The sequence below is a fragment of the Pediculus humanus genome, genomic scaffold (assembly GCF_000006295.1).
Source record: "Pediculus humanus corporis 1103172108296 genomic scaffold, whole genome shotgun sequence".
Taxonomy (NCBI): Eukaryota; Metazoa; Arthropoda; class Insecta; order Psocodea; family Pediculidae; genus Pediculus; species Pediculus humanus.
Window position 1 is genome coordinate 492,960 of NW_002987865.1, and position 6,352 is coordinate 499,311.

At 23.1% G+C, this 6,352-nt stretch overlaps 1 protein-coding gene across 1 annotated transcript in view; it reads left to right on the top strand.

Moving 5' to 3' along the window:
- Phum_PHUM556800 (Regulator of G-protein signaling, putative) overlaps positions 1-6,352 on the top strand; it is a gene marked incomplete at both ends in the record, with an annotated part of 13,679 nt that overhangs the window by 2,184 nt on the left and 5,143 nt on the right. The gene's annotated exons all lie outside the window — the stretch shown is intronic.

Here is a 6,352-nt window from a genome sequence, read left to right on the forward strand (position 1 = left end):
TACCCGGGTTTTCCCAAAAAAAAAAAAATTTAACGGAAATCCCTTTTTTCCCGTGGAATTAAAAAAAAAAAAAAAAAAAAATTGAAAAACGTTTCGTTCGTTCGTTATTATTATTATTTACTTTCCAAGAAACGAATCGATCGTGTCAAAAGAATCCAAAAAAAAAAAAAAAAAAAAAAAAACGTTTATTTTTTAAATTTATTATACTTTTTAAAAAGAGAGAAAGAGAGAGAGAGAGAGAGAGAAAAAAAAAACGGTTAATTAGATTCCGTGCGATTCCAGTTTTTCACTAATTAGGACGTTTAATTACGATGTTGGTTCCAATTACAAGGCGACGCATTTAAAAAAAAAAGGCACTCAAATGACGACAGCATTTTGGCAATAGTTTTCCTTTTTACTTCAACGTCAATTAAATTATTTTCCATCTCTCTCTCTCTCTTTCTCTCTCTCTCGCTCTCTCTCACGCTCTCATTATCGTTATTATTATGATCGTTATACTTTTTTTTTTGCTTTATTAAAAATAAATTTTTTGAAAAACGCGTTTCCAGGAATTTTAAACGACTAATTAAGAAAATTATACGTCAAAAAAATTTTCCTTTTTTTTTGGAACTTAACCGGAAGTTGTTTTTTTTTTTTTTTTTTTTAATTTTGTTTTCAAAATAAATTTTTTTTCTTAGTAATTATTATTATTATTATTTTTTTAACTTAAAAAAAAGGGCCAAAAAAAAATAAAAAATTTAATTTTATCGACAAATTTGAAACAAAAATCTGTTTCCGGTTTTCTGTAAAATTACAATATGGCGGCGTGGAAAATGAACTGAAAATTAATTTTTATTAATTTTATATTTAATATTTTTCTTTTTTTTTTTTTGTTTTTCAAATTATAATAATAATAATAATAGTAATAATAATTCTTGGAAAATTTCACTTCGACGAGTAATAAATAATAATTTTTTTTTTTGTTTAATTTTGAAAAATTTTTACCGCCATTTTGAATTTGATTTATAAAAAAAAAAATGGGGAGGAAAAAGGGAAATTACGAAGAAACGGAAGCGAAAAAAAAATCATTTCGAATTTTTTTTTTTTTTATCAAAAAAAAAAAATCAACGAACGTGTGCGACTGGCTCCAGTTTCTAAAAATTATGACTTTTTCCTTTTATCTGGGGAGAAAAAAAAATAAATAAATAAAAAAAAGGGGGGTTCGTTGACCTTTTTCATACGTGTTTATCTATATGTGATTTTTTTTTTTTTTTTTTTTTTTTTTTTTTACGTGGGCGACTTATAAAATTGATTTTTGGAAAAAAGGGGGAAAATATTTCAATTTTTTCATTTTTTTGTTTCCGAAAAAAATAAATAATAATAATAATTATTATTATTATTATTATTATCATTAGAGTTTTTCATTTAGAAATGAAAAAAAAAAACTTTTAAAAAATTTTTATAAATTATTAATTTGATTTATAATATTTTTTATAAATTTTCTTTTTCAAAACTTTTCCAAAATATAATTTAAATTTTTTTTTTTTCAAAAAAAAAAAAAAAAGTCGGGAATTCGAAATTTTTATTATTATTATTATTATTATTATTATTATTATTATTATTATTATTATTATTATTATTTGGAAAACGCATGTTTTTTTAAAAAGAAGTAAAAAAGAGAAAAATTTTTTTTATATCACGCGAAAAGTGCGGGAAATTGTAAAACCCCCCAATTTAATACCCCTTTAATCTCCCATAATAGGATTAACGCTGGAAAATTTTGAAAACCAAAAACGGTAAACGTGTTTTCCGAACCTTAAAATAAAAAAAAAAAAAATTTTTTTTACAAAATGTCTTTCTCTCTCTCTCTCTCTCTCTAACCGAACCCAAAATTTAAATTTGGGATTTTTTTAAAAAGCCACAGAAAAAAGGTTGCTGTCGTTGTTGTTATTGTATCCGGTTTTTATTTTTCATCCTTTCCATCGATTCCATAAATTGACTTTTGTTTAAATTTTTTTCCTTTTTTTTTTTTCTCCAGCGACCGAAAAAATTCCATTAAAAAAAAAAAAAAGAAAAAAAAATCGTTATTCGGCGGTTGTTATCACGCGCATGAAATTAAAATTTTTCGGTAACCCTCTAATATATATATATACGCAACTTTAAAATAATCATCTTATTTACCCAAAGGTTATGACTCAAATTAAAGGTTAAAAGGTTAATTAAGGTTATTGAGTACCTTGCGGTTTACATAAAAGTTCCTTTTTCCGGTTTTATAATGTCACACGTAAAAATGTCAAATTTTGTTTATTTATTAATTTTGTGTTTATCATTACTTAATTTATTTCCGTTTTTTATAATGTCGAAGAAAACTACGATGCTCCCCTCACCTCCCCTCCCCTTTTCCCCTCTCTTCCCTACTCCTCAATCCGCCAAAATCGAAAATTGAAAATTATCCGCCATTAAAAAAAAAAAAAAAACATTTCGCGAAAGAGACAGAAATTTTGTTATAAGGTAAAATTAAATATGGCGGAAAGAAAATAAAATTTTCCATTTGATTTTCTAAAAAGAAAATTTTTTCTTTCTCTTTCTTTCTGTCTTTTTTTTGAATATTATTATTATCTTTATCCTTTATCGTTTTCACCTCGTTTGAAAATATATATATATTAACTTTTTAAGGTTCAAAAAAAAAAAAAAAATTTTCTTTTCATTCTTTCTTTCTTTCTTTTTCCTTTTTCTTTTTTTCTTTTTTCTTTTTGATTTTAAATTTAAAACTTTTTTAAAGAAGAAAAGTTTAAAAAAAAAAAAAAAATGGAAGAGAAGGAGGAGGAGGAGGAGAATTTAAATAAAATCTTTATTTTTTACGTTTTTTTTTTTAAATCATTTATTTCGAATGATAAAAATATTATTATTATTATCGTCGTATAAAAAAAATTTTCCGACGTCGATGTTTGTGTGTGTGTGTGTGTGTTTATGTCGGATTAAATTAATATTCTTTTTTTTTTACGATATGATTTATTAGAAAAAATTTTTATTATTATCGTTTCTCCAGTGAATAATAAATAAATAAATAAATAAATAAATAAATATAAACAAATAACGATCCGCCATAATTTATTTTTAAATGAAAAAATTAAATAATAGTAATAATAATAATAATTTTTAAATATTTTAAAATAAAAGAAAACGAAAGAAAAGGCGGATTTAAATTACGTCGTGGGTGGTTTGGGAGGAGCGGGGAAAAGTGGAAAATGAGGAGCGAGGGTGCTGGAGGGGGTGGGAGTGGGAGTGAAACATGAAGAAAAAAATAGATGCTCGGTAATAAAAAAAAAAAAAAAAAAATTTTTTTTATTTAACAAAATTTCAATTGAAAATTTATTTAAAAAAAAAAAGAGGAGGAAAGGGGGGGGAGGGAAATTTTATTGCGCAAATTCGAATTTACCATAAGAGACAGATTGACGTCAATAAATGGGATTTCATTAAAAAAAAAAAAAAAATAAGCAGAAGAAAAAAAGAGAAACCATGAAATAACATGATGAGGAGGAGGAGGATTCGAGGGTTACACATACAAAACGAACGAAATAATAAAAAGAAGGGAGGGGAGGAAAGAGGGAATTTTCCCTCTTTACATTAACAAAACGCGGGATGATGTCTTTACTGATAATAATAATAATAATAATAATAATAATAATAATAATAATAATTTTAAATACGCGTCGGAAACGTGTCGAATTTTATATTATTTTATTACACCTGAGACTCGTGTAATTATTTCCGTTACTTTTTTTTTTCGAAAAGAAATCCATTCACTAGAAAGGAATATATTTTTTTTTAAAAAAAAAGAAAACTTAAATCAAATATTTAATAATTTTCCGGATTTTAATTTACAAAATAAAAAAAGAAAATTTTTTTTAAAAACCTTTTTTTTTTTGTAGAAAAACAAATATATATTTTGTAATTAAAATAAGTAACCGTCGGCGTAATTCTAATAACGTTTTTTCTCCCCCCCCCACTTTTTCCTCGTTTTAATTTTTTATTAATTTTAATTTCACGTTAAAATTTAACCGTTTTCTTTTTCTTTTTTTGTTTTGTTTATTTATTTAAAATTCTTAATACAAAAAGGAAATAAATAAATAAATTTATTTGTTTAAAACAAAAAAAACTGTTAAATATTTTTATTTATTTATTTATATTAATAATTAATGTTACAGGTTAGAAAAAATGTCGTCGACGATTCGGATTACGTATGATTAACCACGTGATAAATTTTAAACCAATCAGAAATGTTTAAAATGACGTAATCGTTTTCGATTGGTTAAAATAACACCCCGCATGATTTATAATTTGATTTTTTTTTTTTTTTTTACATACGCGAACGTTGGAAAATTTTTGTTTAAAAAAAAGGGAAGGAAAAAAGAAAAATGATTTTTTGAACGTATGACCTGTTTCTAGAGTTTTTAATTTTCCTGGATGATGAAAATTTTTTTTTTTTTTTTTTTTGTTTTATAAAATTACCTGAATGAATTGTTGGAAAACTTTTCTTTTTCTCTCTCTCTCTCTCTCTTTTTTTTTTTAAAAATATCTTTTGTGATATGCGAAAATAATTACAAAAGTTATTAATTTTTGAAAATAGTTAGTTTTTTTTTTTTTTTTTAAAAAAAAAAATTTTTTTTTTTTTTTATTCGCAGCATCCATTTTGAAAAATAAAATTTAAAATGTTACACGGGGAAAAAAAAAAAAATTAAAATTTTTCTTTTATTTTTCTTTTTATTTTCCTCTTTCTCTTTCTCTCTCTCTCTCTCTACATTTTTATTGTTTCCTTTCTTTTCTTTTCTTTTTTACGTTTTTTCATCTGATTAAACTACATTGTTTTAAAATTTGATATTAATAATAATAATAATGGGGTTTTTTCTTTCTTTTTTTAAAAAAACGTGACTTTTTCTTTTTTGTTTTAAAAAAGAAAATTTTTTTTTTTACTTTTTTCCATATTTTTTTTTTTGTTTTTTTGTTGTGTTAACGCTTTTTTTTTTTTAAATCGATAAAAAAAGGAAAATTTTTAATTAGTCATTATTAAAATATGCTACTGTTTGCAAAATTATTATTATTACTATTATTTTTAATGAAAATGAGGAAAAAGAGGAAAAAAATGACTAAACATTATGGGAAAAAAAAATATTTTGATTACGATGATTTTTTTTGTTTAATGAAGAGGTTTTTTAATAACGAAATAATAAATAAAACTCTGGGACGGTTTTTTTTTTTTGGAGGGGGGGGGTAAATTTTAAAATAAATTTCCGGTTTTGATAAAACCGATAACGTGATAACATGCACAAACACACACACATGCTTATTTATGAACTTTTGAAAAAAAATTTTTTTTTTTTTTTTATTTGATTTTATTCAATTTTTATCATCGGAATATATTTTCCTCCGCTTCACGTAAATTTAATAAAAAAAAAAAAAATGAATCTTGAATGTGATTGGTTGATTGTTAGCCAATGAAAATGGGCCACGTCGTTTGTAAATCGATTCGCGATTGTGATAGCCAATGAAATTGCGCCACGTCATTTAATTCGTTTTTATTTAAAAATTTTTTTTAAATGTAAATTTATTTTTTAAAAAAATGAATCTTGAATGTGATTGGTTGATTGTTAGCCAATGAAAATGGGCCACGTCGTTTGTAAATCGATTCGCGATTGTGATAGCCAATGAAATTGCGCCACGTCATTTAATTCGTTTTTATTTAAAAATTTTTTTTTAAAATGTGAATTTATTTTTTAAAAAAATGAATCTTGAATGTGATTGGTTGGTTATTGACCAATGAAAATGAGCCACGTCATTTAATTCGTTTTTCTTTCTTTTTTTAAAATCGTTTGTCATTTATATTTATTTTGTTCGTATATTAATTCATTGGTGAAATTAAATTTTGGAAATTTCTTTGATTTTGTTTAATTTATAGTAATAATAATAATAATAATTGAAAATGTTTTGTTTAACAAACAAATAAATAATACATAAATAAATAAATAAATTATTATTCATTATTTTAATTTATTTGATTTTATTTATTTATTGTTTATAAATTTAAAAAAAAAAAAGAATAAAAATCATTTAGAGTTCGTTGTTTTTTTTTTTGTTTTGTTTTTTTTTGTTACTCTTTTCATTATTATTTTATTTACCTTCTCTCTCTCTCTCTTTCTTTTATTTATTTAGTCTGTTTTGTTTTATTTCTCTTTTTTTTTCATTTAAAATCTATTATAAAAAAAAAGAAAAAAATTTTTGAATTTTTCTTTCTTTTTTTTTTTTCTCTATCTTTACTAAAAAGAGAGAGAAAATGAGAGAAAGAGAGAGAGATAGAGTTTAAACCCATTAGCAT